This window comes from Genypterus blacodes, unplaced genomic scaffold (assembly GCF_046128005.1).
Source record: "Genypterus blacodes isolate CSIRO-AG114 ecotype Tasmania unplaced genomic scaffold, CSIRO-AGI_Gbla_v1 ptg000003l_1, whole genome shotgun sequence".
In the NCBI taxonomy this organism is placed as follows: Eukaryota; Metazoa; Chordata; class Actinopteri; order Ophidiiformes; family Ophidiidae; genus Genypterus; species Genypterus blacodes.
The window spans coordinates 10,188,056-10,204,162 of record NW_027466817.1 but is presented as its reverse complement, the minus strand read 5'-3'; positions in this window follow the sequence as shown (position 1 = coordinate 10,204,162).

The window sequence follows — 16,107 nt, the reverse complement described above, 5'->3', positions numbered from 1 at the left end:
AGGGCTATATGAAGAGATGAAGTACTATCTGTACTATAACAAGGAGATTTTATGAAGAAAGAAATCAATAAGGATATCTAGCACATGCACAGAGAACACAGAGTGTGGAAATGCATAGAGAGAACAATACTTTCACCGTTATTACAGAAATATGAAGTCATCAGTGTTTGCTTTCTTCCATGTGTTTATAGATAACAAGGAGAAAATTGAGGGCCACTTTGTTTATGGTAAGTCTGGGGGAGTTCTTCATTACTATTTGTTTTTATTGAAGCAAAAAAATTCCATGCCATTGCACATACAATTATAGGATATTTTGGAGATAATTTTTTATACAGAAAGAGGGGGAAAGGAGAGGTAGAGAGAAAGAAGGAAGGTTGTATTAATTATTACTATTGTTGTTGTTAAACTTTATACGTAGACCCTGAGGTAAAATATGCAATATGAGGAACACGTAGATTGAAATTGACAGCCGGAAGCCACGGCCACCGGAGGTTGTGAGAACATGGCACAGTAGTGTGGGCAGAGTACAGGATGGCATCAGTGATGTTGATGATCTCATAGGGTAAATACAGTTTTAACAGGATGATGTCAAACAGAAATGTAGGCTACTACAAAATGCATCATAGGCTGTGGTAAAGAGAAGAAGACAAGAGAAAAACAAAACAAACAAAAACAAAGACAGGACATCCCACCCAGAGACCCAACCCAACCCCGCAGTCACACAACCCTGCATCTATACAGCCCCCTCCTGGCCCACCTGGGATGTAAAATAAAATAAATAAATAAAAAGGAACTGCTCGGTGTTCAGGTTTTCAGTCACTGGTCTGGCATAGCCTGTAGATCTGTGAAGTGGTTCTGAGTGGTTCTGAGAAATGGTTGCCATCTCTGATAGAACTTATCAGTGTGGCCCCTCATAGTGTACTTGATTTTCTTGAGTTTAAGAAAATACATCGTATCCTTCAGCCATTGCGAAATAGAGGGAGTGGTAAGGGATTTCCAATGCAGGAGCAGGCAGTGTCTAGCAAGCAGAGGTGGACATGACCATTTCTTTTTGTCAGGTGTTAAATTGGCGCGAGTCAGATGGGGTGCCAAAAAAGGCAATATGAGGAGAGGGTTGAACTTGCATTCCCAATATGGTTGACAATGTGTTGAGTTCTGGGGGAATTTTTTATCTTATAGACATACAGAAAGATATACGTTCTACATCTGTGGTTCTGTTTTTGTCACCTTCACCTGCAGACTATGAGAGCCTGAGGATTGGAGGTCTGGCATTTGCAGTGGTGCTGTTCATGCTTGGCATTCTTCTCATCCTCAGTAAGTGGTCGGGTGTGTCTATGTGTCCATGTGTATGATTTATACATTAAACTCACTAATCTTGGAACAAAATGGTGGAAAATGGCATTTGGCTCAAATGGGTGTGGTCTGTAGGCATGGACGCAAATATTCCCTTGGAATTGGAAAAAAGGAAATAACACTCAAAAGTTAAAAGCCAAAACATAAATTGCAGCCTCACCATCAGGTACCAAAATTTAATAGGTTCTTCCCTGGCTCACATCTAACATGCTCACAAAGTTTCACTGAAATCTGTCATAACATTTTGAGATACCCTGTTAGCAAACAAACAGATGAACAAAGACAACCAAAAACATAGTAGTATGAAGTACAAACAATGTTTTCATTAATTCAGATCAATCAGACAACTAATAGAGAAATCTTTTACATATTTAGGCCGGCGATGTCGCTGCAGTGTCAACCAGAAGCCAAGGTATGCTGGTGTCCCCCTTGCGATGGGGTTGCGTAAGTGCTTTCTGTCATGCTACATTATTCAGTCACCATGACAACCTGTGGATTCTCTCTTCAGGGCCCCGGGAGACGAGGAGGCACAGGAGGAGACCCTGATCGTTTCCAAGGGTAACGATGCATGCTTTAACACGCCTCTGCCTCCCCCCCTCACATATACAGCTACAGTCCATAACGTTTCAAGACACACAGACTAGCATGGATGAAAACGCAACCTCCTTGGCAGAGTTCCCGATCCAGTAAGAGGATCTCAGGTCCACATACATGTGATCTCTCTGCTTGTAGGTCACTGAAAAGTCCTATAACTCCCATGCAACGCTTGGGCTCACTGCCCAAGAATGCTCCACTCTGATGAGCTGCATGATAGAGTGTCCTTGAGCACACCGGCAAGGAGAGTTTTTAGAATGGTCCCTTGTTTCATAGCCACAGTTAATGAATAAAAAATAAATGAGAATTGCAAAATTGTGGAAGATGCCAGTCTCTGGGAGTAGATATTCATAATATACAGCTATCTAGAAAATATGATAAACAGATATGGCATGTTTGGAAAAAATGGTCTGCAGTAAAGTATTAAGTTTTGTAGTGCAAAATTATGAAAGTATTGGGCGATGCAGTGGTTTCCTCCACCATCACAAACTGGTGTGTTATGTGAGCAATAGCTGATGCGTCCAAACGAGGTGGCCCAGGAGTTTTTTTTATATATATATATATATATATACTGTATACTGTATATATTTATTGAAGAAAGTATTTGACATGACAATGAGGATACAGTAATGGGACATTTTATATATATATATATATCTTTTTAAATAACATAAGGCGCGGAGAGAGTCATAGATAGAGAGAGTAAGAGGAAAGCCGAAACCCTGAACAGAAACAGGCTATGTAATGTTCACGTTAATTAAGACAATAGGGTGACAAACAGGGTGACAGCAGCAAGCTACAGCTGTCAAAAATTATTGTAGAAATGACACAATAATGAGGTTGCAGATTTACGAATGACATCAGTGATGTTGTCAGTTGGGTTTTACAGGGTGACATCATACAAAAGTGCAGGCAGCTTGGGATCGCATCATAGGCTGTGGTGAGAGAAATAGAGCAAAAGAAAAGAAAAAGTGGGGGAGTCAATCCAGTAATAAGATTCTTCAACCTTGAGCAACTAAGATTAAAGGGAAATTTGGTTTGGCAGAGCTACAAACTTAGTATGTTAATGGGGTAATATTCTTTGAGATTTTTATTTTTTGCCCAGAAAAATTGCTGAAAGTGTCCAGAATGGACAGGACAGCCTATGGTGTCAGTTTAGTAGATCAACAAATCATCTGTGTGCAGCGGTAGTCGATATTCGACACTATTACGAATAATGCCTTTAGAGAGAGTGCATGACAGTAAAGAGATGGCCAGTGGTTCAATGGCCAAGGCAAAAAGGAGTGGGGATAAGGGGCATCCCTGGTGGGTCCCCCATTGTAGTGCGAGGTATTCTGAATGAATATCATTTGTATGGACACTGGCCTATGGTGATGAGTTTAATAATCTCATCTAGCTCTTTAATACTGCAATTAAGTATTCCCCTATTATCCTGTTGAAGGCTTTTTCAGCGTCCAGGGAAATGACAATCTCTGGTGAGATTCCAGAGTGACGAAGTGAATAATATGTAAAAGGGTGTTGAAAAACAGTTGTCGACCTTTAATGAAGCTGTTTTGTTCCTTCCAAATAAGATTAGGCAAAACCTTTTCCAATCGAAGAACAATCGTTTTGGCTAAGACAGGGACAGCGGCCAATATGAGCCACATGCGGTGAGGAGAAGACCTATTGAAGCTTGAGTTAGAGTGGGAGGAAGTGAGCCTTTCTCTAGGGATTCACTAAACATCGATAGGAGTAGAGGTGCAAGTTTAATAATGAATTTCTTAAAGAACTCTATAGGAAATCCATTGGGGCCTGGAGCTTTATTAGATTGCATAGCTCTGATTGAGGAGTGATTTATTTCTGTGGTGTCCGAAGGAAATTCTGACTTGTAACGGGAAGAGTAAGTTGATTTAAATGTGGTGTTTATTACCACGGGGTCAGTATAGTGGTGTTAGCATCAGCACTGGTTTTGGGTATCAGATGGGAGGTGTATTGTCGTGTTGGTGTGCCAATAGACGGCTGGCTTTATCGCAGAGTGTGGATGAGTTATGTCCAGAGGACGAATCTTCCTTACGGGGTTAATAAAGTGTGAACTTAACATAATTGCCTAACATTCTAGAGATACGTATGTGGTGTTCACTTACCAGGTCTGTAGGTCTTTCCATGCACCTTTATGGAGCCATGTGATTATGTAAAGCCTCTAAAAGCTCCTCTATATGAGCTCATCAGCTCCAATATGTGTTCACTCTTTAGAAAGGGTTTCTATCTGACCCTTGACTCTGAAACCTCTATATATTTTCATAGATCTCTATGCTATAGTTACTTCTGGGTGCCTTCTCAAATCAGTTGGCAGCTGTTCCGATGTAGCCCCACAACATGAAGTAGCAGAGAGAACGTTATGGAGATATACATGTAGGGTGTCCTAAAGAAATATAATAGATGACGAAAATTGGCAAAAAAAGTTACACATTAAGGGAGTAAATGAGCATTTTTTAAATGTTCTGTCATTGCATCATTTGTTCATGATCTCTTTCAGCTACGGTGGCTGCTAAAGAAACTCCAGCTGAGAACTGAAATAGTTCCACCGGACTGGACTCCCATCTGAAATCATGATTTTCATTTGACATCAAGCCACCACAACAATGAAGAAATTGATCACTATTAAGTTTGAGTGGTAAAGTTAAAGGGTGAGAGGAGAGGTTTGTGCTTAGAGGTGAATGTGTACATAGACCCCTGAAGACAAAACCTTTAACCTTTGTGCTCTGTTGTAACCGTGCCAGTCCGTTTTGTTCCTGTGCCTTTCTGTGACTCTCTGGTTTTCGTCTTAGCCAGTTGCACCTTTAACACAAGATTGTCTAGATAAATGTGTAACATGTGGTCCAACTGCGTTTTGTTTTGTATTTATATTGCCTTAAGGTTTTTAGGATTTGTCGATTTGTTAGTTTATTAAATGTCCTTGATAATGTGTGTTGTGTTTAGGCTGTAACATAAGTGCATATATTAGTACAGATAGTTTACACATGAAGTATGTAGCTAATGATTCTCCATGAAGGTCCATGTCTGAATGGCCATGCAGGCGTAGAGTATGTGCTCCAGCAGCCTGCCGTGTAAATGTGTCAAGCCTTACACAAGACAATCTCAGCTGCCACTGCGCTTTGACTGAGCACGGAATGGTTCACAGGTATCTGCAGGAGCTCTCACTGCCTTGGTCTCCACGCTGCCACCCGCCACTTTGTCGCCGGCTCCTCCGGGATTAATTTGTCTCCAGCAAAATGCAATCGTGTCCCTGCGTTGTGAAGTCACTATTGATCTGTTGAAGATGACAACCGCGCACTGTGGCTGGTGTCATGTCGGTTGTGCGAGTAAGCATACATGTTGTGCATTTTTCAGAGAGAGAGAGAGAGAGAGAGAGAGAGAGAGAGAGAGAGAGAGAGAGAGAGAGAGAGAGAGAGAGAGAGAGAGAGAGAGAGAGAGAGAGAGAGAGAGAGAGAGAGAGAGAGAGAGAGAGAGAGAGAGAGAGAGAGAGAGAGAGAGAGAGAGAGAGAGAGAGAGAGAGAGAGAGAGAGAGAGAGAGAGAGAGAGAGAGAGAGAGGAGAGAGAGAGAGAGAGAGAGAGAGAGAGAGAGAGAGAGAGAGAGAGACGGTAGAAGGCACAGAGTGAGACCAGCCTTCACGCCGCTCACGTTGACATCTACTTTGAGAGCCTTTGTAATCCTCGGAACTTCCAATGATCAAAATGAGTGCAAATTGTTTACGGTACTCCGGTTTTGGGGTTTTGTTGAACAACATGTTGTTCGGTAGAAACCCTGTAAGGCATTACTGAATTTCCAGGTGCGACCTGTGAAAGGACGTGAAACAGCCTCGTCATCTGCTAGCCCAATCCCCAAGAACCGCTTTGTATAACTGCAGAAAATAGCCCCCTGGTGGAAAGCATGTTGAAAGAACTGTGGTTGCAAACAAATCATTCTAACTTTATGAGGAAAGGCTTGATTGACACAACAATTGACACAGTAAGTTGAACTTTTTGTGTTACAAATCTATAAATCCTCAGTTGGAATCTGAATTTACAGTATGGAATAGTTTCATGATTAATGTTTTGTATTTATGTGTTCATAATAATGTTTGTGCAAGTTTGACATGCTCATTAAAAGCATTGCAGAATTGTGACTTGCAGGTTCTCTTTGGGGAAAAGCACCACATTTGTTTTGGTGCAGAGTGACAGAATGAGCTCAATCTAACAAGATTTAGGCATGTTGAGTAAAGGGTTAGGAGTTGCTTAATTTATTGTAGGACCTTGCAGATGAACAGTCGTTGTGAAACCTCTGTCAGGAGTCTGATCGTCATCGTTTTACAGACGACCTCTGTGTGAGTAAATGCTGTTCAGTTTATGCATGAGGCCTTGTTGTGTAGCAGCCAGTTGTGCTTTTGGCGTTGATAAATAAAGGGATGTCTGAACACGCTACAGAGTGTGTGTTTGTGTTCATTTATAGGGATTCTCGCAGATTGTGGTGTTTCTATTTTGGGCTTTACTGAAACATTTTAGCTTCAGAAAACTTTCAGGAACTCTCACACATGGAATCTGTTCATTCCACGTCAATGTCATTCAAGGTTGAATGCTTCTACTTGAGGCTTTGAATCTTCAGCAGAAAATGGGTTTCGCTTCAACACAGCCAAGAATGTGGACCTTTACCCCCCAATGGCTCCAAAGGGCAAAACATCTACACTTTATTGGCATCAGGGTACACATTTTATGAGACTGTAAATATATAACTGAGCGGGCTGCACTGAAATATGGCTGAGGGTGTGGAGAAGAGATGTGTGTGTGTGTGTGTGTGCGTGTGTGTGTGTGTGTGTGTGTGTGTGTGTGTGTGTGTGTGTGTGTGTGTGTGTGTGTGTGTGTGTGTGTGTGTGTGTGTGTGTGTGGGTGGTAAGAGGGTGGATCTGTGGGGTAGGAGTTTAGTCTGGTCTGCACCTGCCATTGACTCAGACGGGGCCAGACACGCGCATACACACCTTGAGGAGACGGAACACACAGAGACTGAGCAGCAAAGGTGAGTAACAACTTTCTCTCCCTTACATGCAATGTCAAATCTAATATACAATCAATATGAATTCATAAAGGATAAAGGTTTATAGGACATAATCAGTTAATTATCAGCACAATGTTTGTGTTAGGTGCACAGTGTTTGTTATTCTTATTGATATCCAGATTGCCAAATTCTCTATGAAATAACAGTGATTTCATTCCAATGATTAAATGTTTAACTTTCCGGATTAAGTTCCTTCAGTATTCAACACAAAACACAAGTGGTCCAATTAACGTGAGTTGTTAAAGTGGGTTTAAGGATAGACGTGTGCCTGGACCTAATTCTTTTTCCTTAAAAGACATCAAGTAATGGTGCAGTTTGCCCAAAATATAGCTTATCAATTCCTCATTATTGGGCAAAACTAATCTTCGCTCATCTATAACCTTCGTATAATCACACATTGCAGGGTTCAAGGTTAATGAATACAAAAGCTGCATTAATGAGTAACTGTCTGCTTTGTCCTTGTGTTCGGTGAAACGAAAGACGACACGAATGAAAGCGTTCAAGTCCACAAGTCACAACGGCAGGCCTCAACAAAATGGAGACAGGGAGGAAATTGTTAGTTTGTTAATCTGTGTAAGTTAATGATTATAGGATTTGGAGATGTAGAGCAAAAGAGAGGCGCGTGTGTGTGTGTGTGTGTGTGTGTGTGTGTGTGTGTGTGTGTGTGTGTGTGTGTGTGTGTTTGTGAGTGAGTGTGGAAGAGACAGAGGAGGAGAACCATGGGTGGTGGAAAGAGGATCGATATCGTCATTAGCCTCTTAAAGTTCTCAGTGAAGATCAAGGCAATCAGTTTGCTATTAAGGCTGCGCTGGGAGCTCGCTGAAGCAATTTGTCAGGACGTGTAGAGTTTCCTGGCCCCTCATCTGAGCTGAATGAGCCCATTCAAACAAGCCCGTGCCAGGCTACCACTTTATTAAAATGGAAAAGCAAGTGAAATCAAATCCATATAAATCATGCAGGCAATGCTTTTATTAAAGTTTAGAAGAGAAATGGTGAACGTTCCAGTTACAGGACACAACTTTTCATTGTAGGGTTTGTTGAAATCCCCTGTATATCCTGATGGGAATGCTTGAAATGGATCAACATTCATTTTTGTTATTGTTACCCTCCAGTTTTGCCACCTGAACACACACGGACACAGCTGAGGCAACATGTCTATTCTTAAAGGTAAGTCACACAGCAGCCAAACCAGCTTCACCGTAGACAACATTTTCCTTGCCCCGTTTGCGTTGAATCAGAGTCAGAAAATAACAAGAATACAAATCCTGCATTAAGGTGAAGGAAGGTGGACTGCTTTATAGAGGAAAACAATCATTTTACAAACATCTACACTCCAACTTACACATGGTCATGGATTAGCTGCCAAAAGAACGACGTTCGTATTCCATCTGGCTGGTGGAACGTCTTGGGATCGTTGGGAGCTCCAGGAAGAGGGCTGCGTCTGCAACCCAGAGCTGGACAAACAGTTGGAAATGGATGGATGGACAGATGGATAGATGGAGGGACAGTGTGTTATGAAAACATTTGCTTTGCTCTGCAGTAGTAAATCTAATTCCCAGCCCGCCCCAGACTACCCCAGAATAGCATAGTGCCAGTCTGAAACACAGCTTCAGGGAACGGACCGACACCAACTGTGACCTACTTTCTTATTTTTCAGGGTCAGACGCTGAGATATTGTCTTGTTTTTAAAAGAAAAAAAGTCCAGGCCCACACTGCCACCCTTAACAAATCTATAATCAAAGGCATGACGTGCATATCTACAATATTGGTCACGCAAAACTGACTGTGAAATTATGGACAAATCTGGTTAAATTGTGACATTTTAACATTGTTACCAGTCCTGATATCCTGTATCTCTCTCTCTCTCTCCTGCTTCTCTCCAGGCGCAGAAATTGACCCTGACGCAGACTTTGTGTACGGTGAGTAACTCAAAACTTTTGCAACAGCTTAAATATTTAACCTCTGCCAATTTCCTTAGAGAGGAATGTGGAGAGTCCACACAAGAATAATCCAGTCTTTGTTAAAAGAAAGTACAAAGCGACCTCGTTAGAAGGTCAAATCCGGGCGGAGGAGGCGGAGGCAGAGAGAATGTTACAGTCTGCACCAAGTGACCATAACTGAGGTCAATGACAGTAGTGAAGAAAACACCTGTGTGCAGGATAGTCATGGTGTGTTCTGTGTGTACTTTACAGACTATTACACACTGCGTGTTGGAGGTCTGGTCTTTGCTGGAGTCATCGTATTCCTCTCCATCATTTTGCTGGCTGGTAAGTCGCGTGTTATTGGAATCAGCAGCTATGTGCAAACGTGCGTGTGGATAATGGGAGTGATTATGAAAAGCTTTGACGAAAGGGAGCTGAAAGCCGTCACTCGCTCCCGTCTCCTTATCAGGGAAGCTTTGTTGAGAGGATGGACAGGAGTTCTGAGCTTGGGTGCGTAGTCACTAATCTATTCATCTTGTTTTCCTCTAAAAGGTAACAAGATCTTCAAATGTGGCAAATCCAAGGTAAGAGAACAATGAATACAATTTAGCAAAATGTTGCATTCATGGCCAAATGCACGGATAGAGCTTCAGTTGGGCCGTTGTTCTGATTACATGTCAGGAAAAAGACGTTACGGCTGAATTACACGAAAAACAGCGGCCATTTTATTTCTTAATAGCAAATAATGTATCACATCAATAGAAAGTGCAGGTGCTTTTACTTTGAAAGAGGTTAATGAGGTGATCCAGCAGATGGCGGCACAACACAGAACAGAACATCCTTCAATTACATCAATACGGACAATTTCTCATTTAAAATAAAGCAAAACAGAAGCGAAACTGTATCAGCACAAAATGTGAATCTTTCCTACAATGACAATTGGACAGAAAAGAAGACATAAGATGTTTATAGACGAGCATTTTGACTTGACAATGAAATCATTTGAGGTTTTGTGTAAACTAAATTCAAGCTTAAATTCATAGACCTATGTGTACGATAGATGAAAAGCTACAGATTCTGCTCTCCTGCTTTTTCGTTGCCAAAACTGACAAATACAAAAAGAATAGTAGTATTTGCATATATTACACACATACATGTACATATTGATATGTATTGATTCCTGTTCGCATATGGAGCTAAGGAGACACTTTACAGAGCGGCTGTGGCTTTATAGTGACATCTAGTGGCCATAGTGAGACACACCAAATCATGACAAAGATCAAACTGGTGAAAAAGATGAGTTTGACCCTTTTGAATATCAAGTAAATTACCTTGGTGAGAAGTTATAACCTCAACCAAACAAATGCTTTCTGTTTGTTTCCTGCAGCCAAGACAAATAGAGGAGGCGTGAGCTGAACTCCTGAGAGGCCAAACACTGTGCTGCAATGTTGATGAGTGCTGTGTGAGAACATGACGATTTTGTATAGTTATTAAAGTGTGAACCAACAGAAAACACGCTTTGCTCTTGATTTGTTTCCCCCTCTTAATATTAAAAGTTGGCCAGCTCGATTCTAAATTTGTTAGCCGATCAATGTATAATTGTTAATTAATTTGATAGCCTTTAAGAGAACTTCAAACAAATAAACAAATAAACAAATATATCAATAATGTTTTAGAGGTTGAAAGCTTTTCCTGGTTTGCGGAATCAGAAATCCTCTTGTCTATTTTAAGGTGACAAACTGTAAAAATGGTTGTGAATGCTCCATTATCACAACCAGAGCAAAGAACCCAAAGGGCCCCTCAGATTCACGCCTGTTACCCCACCCCTACCCATCATCCCTACCCATCACCCCCACCCCCAGCCTCCTCTGCCCCTCCTTCCTCCCCCCTGAAGTAGTATTAAACTTGACGTAACTTGACATGTGCTTGTCATCATTTACGACGTAGGGTGTCATCCAATCATGTCTCCCATCGCGGGCCACTATAATTTGAACAATTTATTCATTGCAAATAAAACGTAAAATACAAATGAAAATGGATGCACATGCCAGACCCCTCAACACTGTTTCTGCCAAGTTTGGATGTGATTTATGGGAATGGTGCTTATTACCAGTTATAGTAGTAGTAGTTATTCAAGCTATAAAACAAGAAAAAACTGTATTATGTGTTTTCCAAATACATCATTAAATCGTATGGGAAAAGAAACAAAGAAGGACATTATTGAAGTGGTAAGTTCAATTGCATGCCATGCAGTAACACACACAGTCACAAGGTGGCGGCATAAGACCAGCACGACCACAGGAACCTGTACGGCATAGACGTCCCTCTGCAGACTGTGAGGAAGTGAGCTGTCCAGTGAGAGAGGTTAAAGGTCACAACACCGAGAGGAATAGGATGTAATCAAAACAAGAGCAGCTTTCTAAGGAGTCTCTGTCACATCTGGATGTTGGATACTTGGCATTTTTCCGTTTTTTTAGTTTAACACCATGCAGTATCGTACCATATAATGTAATGAATACTATTTGTACTTATTGCAGTTTGTTTTGTATTTTGCCTATGTTAAGTTTTCTGTTGTCACAGCTGTAAAAGACAGTAAAAATAAGAGGAAAAAAAGAGAAGAGAGCTACTTTAGGAAAATCTGACAGAAATCATTGTCCTGCAGCACGAGACAGAAACGTTTCACACCTAAACCATGTGAAAGGGAACCTATAGATCCAGTCAGAAACACTGTGATGATCTCATCTGCCCATGACACAGCGACAGATAAATCATAGCTCCCTTTTGTAGCTGTGGTGTCACAGAGTTTTGTGTCAGAGGCATCTGCTGTCACGCTGTCGTCCTGCTGATTCCTCTGTGACAGCTGTCTGTAGGTGGGACAGTGTGAGCCCGAGAGCTGAGGAGCAGCATCGCAGGATACTGTACTTCCACTGCCGCAGCATGATGACAATGCACATTAATCATACCACCAGAAAACTGCTGCTGATTAATTATCCTTGAATAAATAAGTCGTTACAGGCAGAGACAGGAGCTGTCAAGTGAGTGAGTCCCAAGGACCCCCTGCTTTCTCTCTCTCTCTCTGGCTTGCTCTGTCTCTCTCTCTCTCTTCCTCTCCCTCTCCCTCTCTCTCTCTCTCTCTCTTTCTCTCTCTCTCTCCCCTCCCTCTCCCTCTCTCTCTCTCCTCTCTCTCTCTCTCTCTCTCTCTCTCTCTCTCTCTCTCTCTCTCTCTCTCTCTCTCTCTCTCTCTCCCTCACCCCCCTCATCCCCCCCTTTCTCTCTCTGCTCAGTGCGCGTGGTGAAGCAGGCAGTTTTACCGGTTGGCTCCCTCAGGGCCCAGATCAGCTGCTTTGCATAAGGGCTTCAGTTGAGGTAAGCATGAGAAGCCATTCATCACACAGTTCACTGGCCATGATAACATCACAATACAAGGAAAACAACAACACACACACACACTGGCAAGTATACACACTGATACAGGCACCACAATGCTCGACAGGTGTGAGAGGGATGTTACGTTGCTATTCCCATAAGACTTTGGGTGCGCAGCCGACCAGTAACGGCTGAGAAAATAGGCATCGGGGCAAGAGAGGTACACAAAGTATGGAAAGTGTGTTTAGGTAAAGGCCACAGGCTGCACCTCTCAGTGTAAACAATGGAAACACAACAAAGAACCTGAAAGTAAAAGCTGGTTTCAACTTGATGTAACCGCTGCTCCTGTTAGTAAGTAAGTAAGTTAGTTAGTTAGTTAGTTAGTTAGTTAGTTAGTTAATTAGTTTGTTGTGGCTGCAAAGTGCACAGTCAGGACAAACTTCTCTCTCTCTCACTGTGTGTGTGTGTGTGTCTGTCTGTCTGTCTCTGTGTGTGTGTCTGTGTGTGCGTCTGTGTGTGTGTGTCAGATTAAGCAGTAGCACAACAGTGTTAAAGCGTGGGAAAGTGATAAGATCAAAGCACCTGGTCAAAATGGAAAGTTCACCCTCCGCTAAGCTACATGTCCTCTTTCACCTGCCATCTCTGTCTTACACACACACACACGCACGAGCGCGCACACACGCACTGTTGCTAATGTAAAAGTTAGAGACTTGTGGTTTTCGTTTATCTCTGACTCTAATGTAAAAGACCTGAACTAGTAAGATTTGAGTGTAAACAACGTATTATTTTTGTTTAATCACCCCTTATTTACACAGTCTAGTCTTATTATGACCTGAGGTTTAGGACAGTGACATCCAGGTCACTGTTGAAACAGATTTGTGTTAAATCTCAGTGGGATTTGCCTGCATTAAATAAAGATAAAGTAAAAACACGACAGAGTTTACACCCGCAGTCAATATTAAGTATTGGCGTCATTAACTGATGTAGTTATGTGCATTACGGCAAAAGGCTTCCACAGGAGATACAGATATAATTTCCAAGGCCATTACCAGTATTGATTATGATATCCAGCATACACAGTAAACCACCACAATGAAGACAAAGATAATCCATCAGCAATAAAAAAGAACATGGATGTGGAACAGTTTGATTATTTGTCTTTATTTATTATATTTCATTTATTTATTGCGCTTAAATGGTTGACAGTTTTTAAGATGTGCTTTTATCCTCTATGATTTCCTTCAGTTCCTGGCAAGTTTCAACATCCCTGTGTGTGTGTGTATGTGTGTGCGTCGCAGTTTGTTGAAATATGCAATAACGGAACACACTTGCCTTGATTCAGCCAATCAGTGGTCGCTTGCCGCTCCGTATTATGAATATTCATAACGCAGGCACGCGCTCAGTGGGTATCGCTACTCAGCCAATCACGAAGCGGTGTTTGCGCTTAGCTCATGAATATTCATAAGCTCGCCCCTCCGGCTCACCTGCCAAAGTCCGCCTGCGGTTGGGAAGAAATTACTTCCGTCTACAACGAATCTGATTGGACAGCACGTGACGGTACGTGACGTCAGCCTGATCGTTTGCGCGCCGCGGCGCGTCGGCCATGTTGGTTAACAAACATTAGCATAAATGGAGTTTAAACTAGTACTCTGTAAATAGCTGCTGCCTGAAGGGACGAGCGTTAGCCGGCTTTAGCTAAGTTATTTGTATCTTAGAATGTACTCAACGTTGACTAGAAGCTAACATTGCCTTAAAAACATTATTTTCATGTCAGCTAAAGTTGCAAGCTGCTTTTGTATTACTGTAAAAGTACTGCTCAAGAGTAAAAAGTACTCGAACACGATTGCAAAGTTGAAACTGGAAACTGGAAGAATATGACGGATTGGAAACGTTTATTTATAAACGTTGTTTATAAACGCTTTTCACACATTAATATAATTTACAGACGGAGCTGAGCACTCATTTGACATTAGTTTAACTTCTTCCGAGGCCTCTGCGTCAAGACCCAAGAGCAGAAACACTGAAGGCCTGACCCAAGCTGGGAAACATTGCCCCCCAGGATATTCATCTCAGGTATGTAGAGCATGGATATGTCTTTACTTATTGTATATTACTGATATAACATACTTTTATACTGACATTGGATCCTCATTAATTAAACAAATGTAGTTGCTAGTTTTCCAGGGGTCCAAAAGTCCCAAAAGACCAAACTGTCTACATTTCATATTCACATTTATGTTACAGTGAGGTAAAATAATGTGTACACCATCAGCAATATACCTGTAGTTACAACCAGCTGTTGATTTTGCATATTGCAAACACACACACATGCACACACCTGATATTTACATTCTGGTTTTGTGTGGAAGCTTTTTGTGTTTCTGTGTTGACTGCAGTTTTTGTAAGACCGCTTTGGTTAAGAGCAGTCTTCTTTTTCTTTGGAACATACGCAGTGTGTTGTGGTCAGGCGATAATCAGTATTTCTATCACGACTTGTCACATTGTTTGTTGGGAATGAACTGGATCAGGTTTCTTCCTTTATGTGTGGTAAGCAGGTGATTTAGTTTATCGGTTTTGCATTTAAAGTGTTGCAGTTGATTCTAGAGAAGGTGCTGCTTGTTTCTGTTCTGATGGGATTCTTTTTTTTACATGTAAAAGATCAACTTCACATATGAAAGAATGAGGTACGGAGTGCTCAGATACTGTATACTTTTAAGGCACGGGGGAAATGATCAGGGCTGCTTTATTTGCACACGTTTGCATATTAGTTTTATCTTTTAATGTTTAGGTGAATTTTCCATATAAAGCATAAAAAGGGATCAGAGATTAGTTTGATTTTCTTGTATGACCAAGGCACTTATCAATCTTTACAGAATCATGTTAAATTGTGTAATTTTTGTACTTAAATTAGTTTTGTGGTGGTCATACTTTTGTGGTTGAGCTGCATGATTTTCCCAGAAGGATTAAACAAACCTTACCCTTACATTTCAACAGTTATATGGATCTTTCATATTTTTTATAGACTATATATTATTTTACACTATCCAGATCCTAGAGTTGATAAAGCTGCAAAGTGCTTTCTTCTTTCTGGCTCATTCAATCAACTTAATAACTAAATTCACAATGTTATGTAATAATTTCATATTGTGATTTAGATTTAGGTTAATTAATTACGTCGCCTCATTTTATACTATTCTTAAACTATAATTTTGAACCTGTTGGGTAACATTGTTTATTAGGATATTAGGATTTATAGGATTATTGAGACCTTGAATTGGAGCGTTGTCTGCCTCAGTTTGCAGTTTGTAGGTTCAAGGCCCATTCACAGTTGGATGAGTTTCAGCTTTATGTTTGGTTAAAGAAATAACAATCTAACCTTCACACCGTAGCAAACATCTACCTGTACAGCAAAGGCACTTTCTGTAGCTGTGATCTAATGATAACACCTTTAATTGTGACCACTGGGTGTCACTGGTTATCTCTGATCAATATCTCTGTGTAAGCCGTAACATGTTCCTCTGACTCAGGCTTCCATAGATTCACGTTCAGACCATAAGCGTTAATCCTTTTTCCCATCTGTGTAAACTCCCCGTCCCTGTTAGTGCGCCAGAGCCACGTTTGAAGTCGAAAAGTGTGTTTGTGTGTCACCCAGCGGGAGCGTCGGGTCTCTAGGTTGGTCCCACAGAGGACTCCTGTAGCGGCAGCCATCTTGGAAGGGTTGGTATCGCCCTGCTGGCACGGCGTGTTTTTCTTTTTTTTTTGTCTGCGGGCATTCTGTCCGCCTCAGATTCGCATCTCTCATTT